We start from the raw sequence: 13,422 nt of genomic DNA, 5'->3' as shown, positions 1-13,422 counted from the left end.
TGGGCAACATTTTGATGGGGAACATTTTCCCCTCTTGGCTGGTGTCTCTGAAGCTTCCTGGGAGACAGGTAAAGAATGCTGCCTAGTAGCTCTGATTTATGAATGACAGTCATAGCAGCCAGAAAGCATTCCCCACCTGCCCTCCAGCGTGCACCCAGACTGGCCATCAGTATGCTGATTGGTGGATGTACTGGGCCCTGGGCCTACTGTCATGTACAATGCATACAGTTGTGCTGGTAAAGGATAACAATTATGTAAGTAATAGCAGTAACAATGTGACTGACAAGGAGGAATCATGTTGACTATGCTCCAGTCCTAATTAGATTTACATTTTACCAGGGCCGGATTAAGGTCTGTGGGGGCCCTGGACAAAAAAGGTCGGCAGCCCTCGCCCATTTGAAATGAGGCACCGGCTCGTGAGCCAATAAGAGCTCGCGCGTGTGTTTTGCATTATTTTTAGACACACCCAATAGGTGGTGCTAGACACACCCCTTTGACGGTGCACCCCCTGATAAAATGTGCTGGTTGGAGGGTATGCATAAACAATTTCTCATTTTTACAGTCAACCAAAGAACAGTAGGACATGCTTATCACTTTATTTTGCCATTACAAAATATAAATGTATTTATAAAGATATTGTATATGTGCTATACAGTAGCTTGCTATATAGTTGTACCTTACAGTTCTCCTGATGTTGTAGAACTACAAATACCACATTAGAGACCTCACCTTAGACTCCGACATTGTGTTATCGCTTAAGCAGCTTTAGTTGTCCTTAGTAGTGGCAGACGGCGTTACAAAAGCCACGTGGTCCGTTTTTCAATTCATTCAAACCAGCTGAAGCGAAAGCTCGCATAACTTACTGGCAATACGGGAAAATTGCAGATTTAACTCTGAAAAGCATTTTTTTTCCAGTCTGTGTACAGAAATGCAATATTGTAGTTGTATTAAAATGCAATGTAGTGTATTTAACAATCTAAGCCCAATAAAATATCCCATGTCCTTTTTTGGAGGAAAGGTAATTGTTTAATGCCAAATACCATTTCTGTTTAGTCTTGTTTATCTTTCAGCATTGTCTATAGAATGACATGGCTGCGCTTCCTCACTACTTCCATAGATTCCTGTCTGGCTCATACATTCAGGCGATGTGAACTCCAAAAAATGTGACCTACCCTAGGACATGGTAAAAAATACACGCAAAAAAAGGGGCATGGCCACACTGCAGGGTGTGTCGCCACTGCAATGGGCGTGGCCTTTACCCCTTGCACTATATTATGCTTAACGCAGTAATACCCCACACAGTAATACCCCTGATGCTATATTATGCCCCACACCATACTTGCCTACTTTTGAAAACTAGTTTTAGGGAGATTATAGTTGGTAGTAGAATTTTGCACAGAGTCCCATTGAGGGGGCATGTCATGCTCCACCCAAAGGGCATGTCTAGTTCCATATATGGAGAGATTGTGAAAATAAATTGTGAACGTGGCTCCTAGAAGTGTGGGTGTGTGCTGCTACATCTGAGAGGAATCTTTTAAAATGACTTATATACAAATGTAGATGAGCCCCAAAGCAGTTAGTAAGAGCTACTGTACTTGGTAAATTGCTGGGAAATGGTGCAGATGATTCAATGTAAATGTATCTATCTCTTATTCCTTTTTTCTCAAAAAAATTTAACAGTGTAATGTGAGCTAGGTGACATGAGGGAGATTGCTAGACTAATGAGGGAGGTAGGGAGATTGCTGCTATGTCAGGGAGTCTCCTGCAGAATGCAGGAGGGGAGGTAACTATGATGTAACAGTGTAATGTGGGCTAGGTGACATGAGGGAGATTGCTAGACTAATGAGGGAGGTAGGGAGATTGCTGCTATGTCAGTGAGTCTCCTGCAGTATGCAGGAGGGAAGGCAACTATGACCCACACAGTATATAATTGCACACAGGATTGATTAAGATGGGCAACCTCCCATTTTAGTAAATAAAGTTAGTAAATGAAGACTGTTACTTTTCCAGGATACTGTACATTATCCTAAGAATATATATATACACTAGTAAGCCAACTCGAAGCAAATGCTTATCAAGCTAGTCTGTTACCTTGTGATTGCCTCTGTGTTTGTGCCTGTGTGAGAGAAAGATGTAGTTTCACTCCCCGCCAACAGATGGCAGTGTTTCGGAGACATGCAATCAGACACTAATACATTATTTTTAGAAAATACATCTTTCTACTTAATGCCATATCCCATGCATTATTGTTAGTGCCCTGTTACATTGTCATCCATTGAGTTTGGATTCCCTTTGGACATAAGGGCAGTGCTAAAATGTATTTCTGCTTTTGCTGTTCAGTACTGACGGCACAACCTCTGACAGATTAGAGGTTACAAGCAAAGGACGTATTTCTATATAGTGACATAAAAATAACAAAGTCACTCTGACAAATTGAGCTGGGAGTTAATTACCCCCAAAATAAATTACCCGTGGATAATTGAGATGCTTGCTAGTGGCAGCCATGCCATTCATCATACAGCTGTATATGCGACATAACACATATGCAGGGCGTGTGGCCGTGTCTCTGATGTGTGACAGCCGTGCATTAGAGGATGGTCACATGTTGTGTTGTCAGATGGTGTTTTGAATCTTTTATCTTTTCGCTTACTGATGTCTTATTAGAAATAACAGATTTTGTCTGAAACACAATTTTGGGAACGTAGCTTAATTTCATCATTTCTGCATTTCACAGTGTATTTTGTTATTTATTGTTTAACTGAAAATCCATACATACATTGTTATCTAAATCAGGGTTGCCTATACCCCGGAATGGCCGGAGGCTCACGAAAATCGTCCCCCCCCCCCCCCCCCCCCCCCCCGAATCTCCCTGGCCTCAGCGATAAATTACAGCAATTCATGGCTTTTCTGGGGAGGGGTGGGGCTAAATATGCAAATTGCATAATTTGCCCCCCATCGAAGACCCCCGAATTGTGTGATTTGTCGTACTGGGGGGGGGGGGGATGATGACGTCTGTATCTCCCCTGGGCATTCCCCCTGATCCTGCCCGCCCCCTCTCCTCCCCTGACACAGGGGGTTCGCACAGGTGCATATTCCCGCATGTTTATTCCCAGACCCCCGCACCATCTAAAAGGGGGTCGGGATTTGACCCGTGTCCTGTTTAGATCACCTGGTCAGCAGCAGTGTCCTGACCCTAGGTGTTGCACTGAGTACATTTAATACAATATAAGATATTTCCTCCTGTCTGGTGTCAGCAGCTCTGTACCCTCTTCCTGATACTAAAGTCATGTGTTCAAGGGCATGTGGAACATCACCCTGCTACGGCCCCGAGTGGTATATTGGGGTATAGCTATGGTCAACCCTAGTGTCTTTTGTACTTCTTTTTTTACTGCTGCTTTAAATTTTCTGATCAAACCAATTGAGATTGTGGTTTACAAAAGCAGCTGCTTCATAACATTAACCCTGTAGCATACAGTACCTGCAACCTGCCCAGATTTAAGTGGGAAAGTCCCGCTGCCCCAGCCGTGGGCTGCATTGTCCCCTGGGCAAGCGGGAGGCTGGGAGACACTGTAACTGCTGCTAATTGCAGCCTGTGCGGAGCAGCGGTGAATGGACAACGTGTGTGCGAACTGCGTCTATGCAGATTCAGTTGAGCTTAAGCGGGAATGTCCCTGTTTTCAGAGGTATGTTTTGCACTAAAGAACGAAAGACTTGTGCAAATGCTCACTAATGATGGCACTGATGAGTAGCCACTCACACCTGCAGATAACGGTGAGTGTTCTACCATGTAGTAGTCACTATCACTCCTGTCTTCTATTCCCCACCTTTAGCAGTTCTGGTTTTGTGATGGTGGTGAGTGTCCATGAGGAAATAGCCATGGTGAGCAGTGAGGATATGGCCATGGTGTACTTGGGGGTATGGCCATTGTGTACTGTGGGGGTATGGCCATGGTGTACCGTGGGATATGGCCATGGTGTACAGTGAGAAAATGGCCATGGTGTACAGTGGGGAAATGGCCATGGTGAGCAGTGAGGATATGGCCATGGTGTACGTGGGGGTATGGCCATGGTGTACTGTGGGGGTATGGCCACAGTGTACCATGGGGGTATGGCAATGGTGTACTGTGGGGATATGGCCATGGTGTACTGTGTGGATATGGCCATGGTGTACTGTGGGGATATGGCCCTGGTGTACTGTGGGGATATGGCCTTGTGTACCATGGTGTACTGTGGGGTCATGACTATGGTGTATCGTGGGGATATGGCCATGGTGTACTGTGGGGATATGGCCTTGTGTACCATGGTGTACTGTGGGGATATGGTCCTGGTGTACCATGGGGATATGGCCCTGTGAACCATGGGGATATGGCCATGGTGTACTGTGGGGATATGGCCTTGTGTACCATGGTGTACTGTGGGGTCATGACTATGGTGTATCTTGGGGATATGGCCCTGTGTACCATGGTGTACTGTGGGGATATAGCCTTGTGTACCATGGTGTACTGTGGGGTCATGACTATGGTGTATCGTGGGGATATGGCCATGATGTACTCTGGCCACAAACCAATCCCTGATTTTTGACTCCCAGATATTAGGAAGCTTGTGTGAAACTAATACCTCTTGAGTCATTATATATAACAAGCATCTATAGGTAACTGAATTGAATCGTGGGATGTCCTGGGACAGCTAGGACTATGTGATTAATAAGACTGGACTGTCCTTCATCAATGCCTCTCATTTATTCCAAGAAAACAAATGACAAATGTGTTGGGCCATGTAAAGACGATGCCACAAATGATCAAGGCCTACCCCTCATAGCTTCTTCAAACCAATTGTATGGATATGATAATGTAAACAATCGCCAGCCAAATAAACAATATTCATTTAGACCTTTAGCGGGCAATTCAATCCTTTGTGATGTGCTGCCATGGCATGCAGCTACATCCTGTACATTACCACTTGTTTTGCCCAGCCACTGTACCTTCACTCAGTTTGCTCTACACCTCTATGGGATGTCAGGGAAGATGAATGGAGAAACCCACCACTGAGTGCCTTTAAAACTGACCCCTAAGACAAGCACCACAGGGGGTCTATTCATGGAGCAGTGAGCCAGCGAAGAACCAATCACCTTGAAGTAACATTTTTTTTTGCAGAACTACAAGTCCCAGCGTGATAGCACCTCATGTAAATCGGGTGTGCATTCTAAGATCCCCCCCCCCCCATGAAGTAACATTTATCAAGTCCATTCTATAATAATATACATAGATGGTTGGTTGCCATGGGCAACTTCTCCACTGGCACACTCCTCCACTCTTTTCACTGCTTCATGACTAGACCCCATAATCTGCCACTTGTGCTAAATGAGGGCACAGTGTTGTAGAATTATCTCTATTGCAGACTCATATGCAAGTGCATTGTGGGAAGGGGCTTACCTAGAACATATCATTCTACTACAGTATATAAGATTACTGTTTAATAATATTTGCCCTTATTGGCCGATCAATAGGGCTTCCATATTAAGCCACTTCTGTTTGGGAAACATTCCATTAATTACCATGTTACAAATCAATCAATTCCATGCGATTTTAGCAACCTCTATTTTCTTTGGTGAAGCTGCACCTGCAAAACTGTCCATCTGTATTATTGTAACCGCAGCACCTGCCTAATTACGTACGCACTCTATTGCCGGGCCATTTAGCACACAGAGCCTTTGCCAGGTCTTCGCTCGCCACCATCATTAAACAAATTCATAATTGGGCATTTTACGGCCTAACAGTATTTTTTTTTCTCTCCCGCTATTCTTTTTGTCTGACATCCTAATTTGTTATTCTGGTATAATTTTCATTTGTTGTGTAAACCATAATTACGATCCAGGGGTCACTGAGCAATCTGTTTCCATTGAAATTAACTGTTCGCATGCATGTGAAATATTTATTAGGCTTGATAGCGACACGCAGCATCTTGTCTTTTGCATATTGCCATGGCAACGGCAGGCCAACTAACACTTTCCCTGTGGAAAGATGCTCAGATTAAGATGGCCTACGGAAAGATGCTGATATTAAAAAGATAAATATGTCTTTTCCGGTATGGCAGTCATGTGAAAATGACGCATGTGATCTGTAGCGAAGTCAAAACATCCCACAAACTTTTTCATTAAAGTGTTTATCCGTAGTGACGATGCCGCCGACAACCATTTTCCGTCATACATTCCACCATGAAGATCATTTCTGTTCTGTTTGTTGGCGTGATTTTATCTCATATGTAAGAAGACTCTCCATATATGTTCTGGGACATTTCAAGATGACTCTGGGAAATAATCTGTGGCATAAGTTCGTCCCAGTTTCCCGGAGGCAAGATAAATATTGGTTACCCCCCCCCCCCCCACAAACACCACCTTATATAGATATGTGCATGCATGTGTAAATTAATGTATGTATGTATATGTATGTATGTACAGTTTGTCTGTATGTATTGTATGTATATACAGTATGTATGTCTGTATGTATATACAGTATGTATGTATGTCTGTATGCATGTATGTATGTATGTACAGTATGTATGTATGTATGTTATGTGTAAAATAAAGATAGTGTGACAACTGGTTCTTCTAGGAGGGGCGGTCAGCCACAAGAGAAATATCAATGGCTGACAATTAATACCCCTTTTACACCACTGCAAAAAACCCAGGTTTTTCCCTCATGGACCCAGGTCAATGACGGTGTAAAAGGGGTCAACTCGTGTCCATTTACACAGGATTTCTACCCAGGTCCTGACCAGGGTGGAAAATGGGTAGTGGGCAGTGTAAACGGGTATGCTGGGTCGTCCGACCCAGCTCCCGTTACAGCAATGGGTATACAGCCTCCGCTGTTGTCTACTGTAGTGCAGACAGCAGTGGAGGCAGGGAGGAGGTTAATGGATGCTGCAGTTGTGGACAGGGGCTAGGGAAGGTGCAGGGAGGCTGGGGGCAGCCCAGCAGCAAACTTTGGTGCTGCGCTTGCCCCCAGTGTGGTGGTTTGGGGGCATGGCAATCCCGGGGTTTGGAGATGATGTCATTTACACTGCGGGTCGGCACCAGGGCTGGTGCAAGCCTCCCCCCCCCCCCCCCCCCGCCCCAGGCAAATGCTCTGCCCGCCGCCCAATGCACCTCGGCGGCTCATTACCGCTCTCCAGTGGCAAATCCCGGATCTGACCTGGCTTGGAACAGTGTTCCAAATACCGGGCTGGATCCAGGATTTTGATATAAAAGGGGTATAACTGATTCAAACTTGCAAGGGAGGAGAGGTGCCCCCCTGGGGGCAGGATCCCGGCAACAGATGACTCCATTGCCTCCCAGCGTTACACCTCTGTTGTGATATCAAACTTGTTTCCAAATGATCTATCATGTTTACAGTAATATTTTCTTTAATGTTATGTGTAGGTTTCTATACTTTAGTTTTGGTGATATACATTTTTTTGTGGGGGGGGGGGTAGGACTTGTTGATGTCACTGGGGCAGATGTATTAAGCTTGATAAAGTGATAAAATGTTGAAACTGTAAATTGGAGGGTGATAACGCACAAGCCAATCAGCTGTGTTTGGAAAATGACAGTTAGGAGATTATTGGTGGCGCATCATCACCTTCCACTTGATCCCCACTTTGGGGCAGATTTATTAAGCCCGGTGAAGTGATAATGTGGCTGGTACTTTATCACCGGCCAATGAGCCCCTAACTGCGCTTTTTCAAAACCAGACTGTAACTTGACAGTTAGGAGCTGATTGGCCGGTGATAAAGTACCAGACACTTCACCGGGCTTAATAAATCAGGGGTAATTGGTAATACAAATGACAAATATAGATGGATCTCCCTGTTGACGGAACACTGTATTCGTGAAATTGACATTTCTGGCTGGGCAGTAACGGAGCCATGATCATGCAGAGCACGGAACTGCGCTGTCTGGTGGTTGTATCTCAGGCTCAAATTCCAGCTGCTTGTTTGTAGTGTGCAGAAAAAGATGGCACCCAGTGTTGAGTGGGTGTAGGTCACGGCTGTGGATGGAAAGCAAGTGGGTAATGTAATCTCCGGCATCAAGATGTATAGATATGTAACATAGACAGGCGGGTAAGGCGTATAAGGTAGCGAGCAAGCTATCGCGGGCCCAATCTCGTGGCTATAGATGCACCCGACAGAGATTTAGCCCATTGTCTTGTAGGTAATGGTAACAGATTGAAGTCGATAAAAGGTTATTTTCTGTGCACTTATGTGTTTTTTTTTCCACTGAGAACATAAATTATTCACATTTTTTTTTTAAATGTTGCCTTCTGTGGACCCTGGAAAGTAATGTCAATTTGTTTGGTTGTCAGGCTCCTGTAGAGATGTAAGAATGATTGATACATAATTCTTCAGGATACAGTAGAATTGCTGACAAACTGCATTTTTAGTGGCGTTGCGCAATGTCTAGCTATATGTTAAAATGCCCTTGGCTATAATAAATTATCTCACCCTGTATATTAGTTACTTAATTCACCAACCCAGCAACAAAGCTGCATCAGTACACACAGTGCCGGTGCAAGGCACCGGAGTAACCCAGGCGGGGAGGGGGGGATTTAGGGGAGAGCTCTGATCTGGGGAGGGGGGAGTTGCAGTCGCCGCCGGTGCAACTCACCTCCATCCGGGGAGTTGGGACCGGCTGCAGACCCCCGCCCTCCAGTGGCCTGTGCCCTGGGCAAATGCCTAGAACTGCCTAGTGGTGGCGCCGGCTCTATACTACCCTAAATGTTGGTAGGAGGCCTGATAATTATGTCAATAGTCAGGAGCTGATTGGCTGCTTGCTTCTCATTCTCTATTTTTTGAACTTTTTGAAGTTTGATACATCTGGCCCATAATGCTTAAGGGCCACAGGATGATTTCAGGGCATTTTGTAAGCAATATCACTAGATTACATCGCTTGTAGAGGCCATAGCGATAGTGCTGCGTGGCCCCGCGCGTCACTATCGCCCGATAATTAATATCCAGCATGCTGGATAAATCTATTAGTCATGTTCTCACCGGAGAACAGATCGCTCAGCACACATCGCTGACACATCACTGTATGCTGAGCGATCTTGCTGAGCGTTCCGAGCCATCTAGCATCGCTCAGAACACTCAGCAAATCTCCCCGTGTGTAGGCTATACCTGACTACTTTTCATCACTCCTCTCCGGGAGGCTGTTGTGAAACTACAAGTCCCATCATGCCTTGCCACAGTTTTGCTATTCTCCCTCTATGCCCACTGAGATGGTTAAATATGAACAAGACGGTTTAAAAAAAAAAAATCATGAAAAACTCACGTCAACCTTTTTTCATCTCGACCTTTTGCTTGCGTCATCCTTTTGACCACGTCGACCGACAGTTGACCTTGACACTGGCTATCTAATGACCGTATACCTTTTCTTGTTGCCACAAAGGCACAGGTTTATAAATGCCTATAAAGAACCATGGAACATTGTAATTCTTTTTGGGATGACTCTATCAGTTTGTATAACATGGCGTTCTCTTGCTTGGCTGCCGGCCCATCCATCGTGTGCCACAAGACAGTCTTGCAAAACGTCAAACTTGGACATAACATAGTTCCCCATAGAGAATCGGAGCATATTATTACAAGCTGTGAAATATTTAAACCATTGTGTGCATAAATAATGGAAATAAATCACATCCTCTTATGATAAGGCTGCTAAAGGGCATTTAAGTGTACGCTATAAAAGGAACTGTAATATATACAAGCGCTTTACGGCTAATTGAAGTTTAATGTGCTTTCCAAACATCTTTAGCTTTCTCCTGTTAGGTTCCGTTCTTTAGGATGGTTTATATATGAATTTGGCCATACACCCTCCCTGAGGCCAATTCAGAAGACATTGCATTGTGAACTGTATTTATGTCTTCATTCATTTTCTAGTGGCCCTGATGTTAATTGGAAACTAAAAAAGTAAAGCAATATAATTCCTAGTGCAAAAAAAAAAAAAAAAGAAGAAGAAGCTTGGAGGAGGCAAAGAAAATGATTTTCAAAGTTTCCCCATTGCAATGCACATGTGGGATGTGGCCTAGCGGGAAGAGGGCGTGCAGCGGCGTAGCTTTGTTTGGGGCGGGGCGCCCCCCTCCCCGCAGGTCCGTCCAGCCTCCCCCCCCCCGTGCCTGCCCCCCGTGCCCCCTCCCCCCATTGCCGCATGCTTACCTGTCCACGCGTCCCGGCTCCCCTCCTGGCTTCAATAAATTCTATGCAGACGGACCACGATAAAATGGCCACCCCCATACCGCAGACAGTTTCAGAGAACAGTCTGCTTTATGGGGCAGACATATTATCGTGGTCCGTCTCCATAGCATTGATTGAAGCCAGGAGGGGAGCCGGGACGCGTGGACAGGTAAGCATGCGGGGGATGGGGGGCGGGGGGATTACTATAGCACCGCAGCCCCCCCGGCACCCCCATATGCACAGCGCCCCCCCGCGACCGCGGGGGCTGCGGTGCTATAGTTACGCCACTGGGGGCGTGGTTTATACTTGTAATGCTCCCAAGAGAACTCGAGCCCCGTTTCGCCACTGTGGGGGCATTAATGCACACAGCGTCTATTCACGGGTGACAGGGGGGACTCCCATCTGCCCCCACCCCCCTGCCACAGGACACTGCCTGCCCCAGGCGGGATGCAGGAATGTCCCCAAAAAACGGGATGTTCCCGGGGAAAGTGGGGCAGTTGGGAGGTATGGTAAAGTGACCCTAAAAAAACTCTACTCATGTAGTGTAGTAGATGGTGTGTGAATAGTACTGTATATAAACACCTGGAAAATAAAAAGGTACGAAAGGTTCCTAAAGGCAGGTAGGAACGCACACAGGGGCTTATTCAGACCTAATTGCTACGGTGTGCATATTCGGAGGCTAGTGAACAGGTAAACTCCGCCCTGTGAACCCCCGTTGTCCGAATCCCCTGGCTAAGCTGGTGGTTACTTACCATTGAATGATTTCTCCTCTGTTCGCAGCCGACAATTAGCCTAGGACTTACTTTTCTGCTGCACGTTGGGTGGCGGGCGCTAACGTCATGTGACATCAATCGCCCGCCTCGAGCAGGCCAGCCGAGCGTTTCTATAGGCACGCCCACCGTTTTTGTGAGCATGGCCATGAAATGACGGGTGCACGCCCCTGGCTGCCAATAATTATGTGACTGCCCCGAAGGCGCTCGCTGTAGGTGTCTGCACATGCGCAGCCCCCCACCATCGCAGTTGAGGCTGAATTTGTACCTCTGCAAGCAGGTCTGAATCGGGCCCCACCGAACTTTGCATAAACAGCTGACCTACAACATCTGTGAAACTCCCCAAATAGTGCACCCCCCCCCCGATTCCCAAGAGACAAGTCTTTCACTCCTGCTCTTACCAGGCCAGAAGGAGAAATGTCAGGATGCATTTGGCGTCCGGTGCCGGTGATTGGTGTCCGGTGCCAGTGATTGGCGTCTGGTGCCAGTGATTGGTGTCCGATGCCGGTGATTGGCATCCGGTGCCGGTGATTGGTGTCCAGTGCCGGTGATTGGTGTCCGGTGCCAGTGATTGGCGTCCGGTGCCGGTGATTGGCGTCCGGTGCCGGTGATTGGCGTCCGGTGCCGGTGATTGGCGTCTAGTGCCGGTGATTGGCGTCTAGTGCCGGTGATTTATATCATGGCACTGCAGCGGGTGCTGGGTGACCTGGATTACTTACCTACTTTCTTCATCATGTATCGCTCCATCAAGTATGGGGTAAATTTACTAAGATGGATGAGATGGATGGGGAGTTCTATTAAAGATGGGATGTTGCCCATAGCAACCAAACAGATTCTACTTATAATTTATTTAGCAACTGCTAGAAGATAATAGATATAATCTGATTGGTTGCTATGGACAATATTCCACCTTCATTAGAACTATCATTGCTTGATACCTCTTCCTGGAAATATGGATCCTGTTTCAAAATGGCTGCCTAACCGATCATTATGTGTATCCTGTGTGTAGGCCAGGGCCCACTGTCATTAGTCTTGATACAATAGGAAACATAAAGTAGTCAGATATAAACTACCAGCCAATCAGATCTTCGTATTTCAAACACAGCCTGTAATATGGCAGTTAGAAGCTGATTGGCTGCCAATCTGTTTACTTTATCTGTCTCCAGGTCATCAAATTTTACGGTGCGTACGACTACGCACTAGACGATATCTTTAACAACGTTAATGATGAGCACTCCTGCGGGTCGTTAGCGATTGTATATGCAGATCGATGGAGGATATCACTAGCGAGAGTCATACTAAATGCAGTATGGCCCCTTCTCCCCCCACCGTCGTTCATCGCTGCAGGCATCGGCGAGTGTGTATGCACTGGCCAATGCCAAGTCCCTGTTGCTGCCGATATCTCACTGGGTACTTGTCATCGTCTGCGTGCCCATCTTTAAGCAAGTATCAGCTGAAATCAGTTAACATTAGCACATCTTTATGAAAAATGATTGTGTGCCACTTTTAACCCTGGATCTGCTGGTTTTGATTCTAAATGTCAATGGAGTATTTTCTGGGACCATAAAACGCCTGATACATCTTTGTATATATTCCCGAATGTTGCCAGCGGTGATTTCACAGAAGCTGATGCTATATTTACACCATATTATGCCTGGGTCAGCGCTTACTGAGAAACTGGGAAACATTTTATTTGACATCCTACTTTAATATTTTGGTTAATGAGTTTTCTGTAATTAGCAAGTAGAAGACTCGCGGTGGACAGTGCGGGACTGCAAAGCTTCAGCGTAAGTGGCACATTCCTATATGTAACATGTATGGTCCAGGTCAATGCTAACCCTGGGTGTAGAACATTAAGGGCCTTATTTTGGTTCACACGCAATGCTGCAAAATTCAATTCTTAGTTGTGGATTAAATGCCTAAAGCTGCCTAGTGGTGGCGCTGGCTCTGTGGACAAGCACAGTCAACAGTGACAAAAGCTTGACCCAAGCAAAAGGTCGACTTGAGTTTCCCAATTTTTGGGGTGTCAATGTAGACATCTCTGAACTCCCAATCAGTGCACTGCGTCCCCTTACATTGCTCAGTTGCCCGCTATGCTTCAGGCCAACCTTACCCTTCCCAATCGTGGATGGTAAAGTATGACATATTCTTAAAAGCGAAGAAAAATACCTAAAAAACCCGAATGTCGATATCGACCATGCCATGTCAACCTTTTGTGTGTGTCGGCCTTTTGATCATGTATACCATACGCATGTTAGGCATGGGATGCGGTGAAACGGTCGGCAGTGTCTAGGTTGAAACTCAAAAGGTTCACCAATAATGATTGGCAGACAAATGGTCGACACACTAAAAGGTCGACGCGTGATATGTTGATGTGGTCAAAAGGTGGACATGAGGGAGTGGTCAACATGAGGGAAATGTCGACATGAGTTTTTCACAATTTCCCCCCC

General features: G+C 46.0%; 1 protein-coding gene and 1 long non-coding RNA gene across 4 annotated transcripts in view; one reads left to right on the top strand and one right to left on the bottom strand.

Moving 5' to 3' along the window:
- BDNF (brain derived neurotrophic factor) overlaps nucleotides 1-13,422 on the top strand; it is a 71,096-nt gene that overhangs the window by 45,483 nt on the left and 12,191 nt on the right. The window lies entirely within an intron of this gene.
- LOC146045424 (uncharacterized) overlaps nucleotides 1-13,422 on the bottom strand; it is a 52,247-nt gene that overhangs the window by 38,495 nt on the left and 330 nt on the right. Inside the window, exon 2 of the long non-coding RNA XR_014465434.1 lies at nucleotides 9,304-9,438. This is a non-coding gene — a long non-coding RNA (uncharacterized LOC146045424). The remainder of the gene's footprint in view (nucleotides 1-9,303; nucleotides 9,439-13,422) is intronic.

The sequence above is a fragment of the Crinia signifera genome, chromosome 11 (genome assembly GCF_055691185.1).
Source record: "Crinia signifera chromosome 11, ASM5569118v1, whole genome shotgun sequence".
In the NCBI taxonomy this organism is placed as follows: Eukaryota; Metazoa; Chordata; class Amphibia; order Anura; family Myobatrachidae; genus Crinia; species Crinia signifera.
Note: the sequence above shows the minus strand (reverse complement) of the source record. Positions and strands in the feature narration are given on the sequence as shown.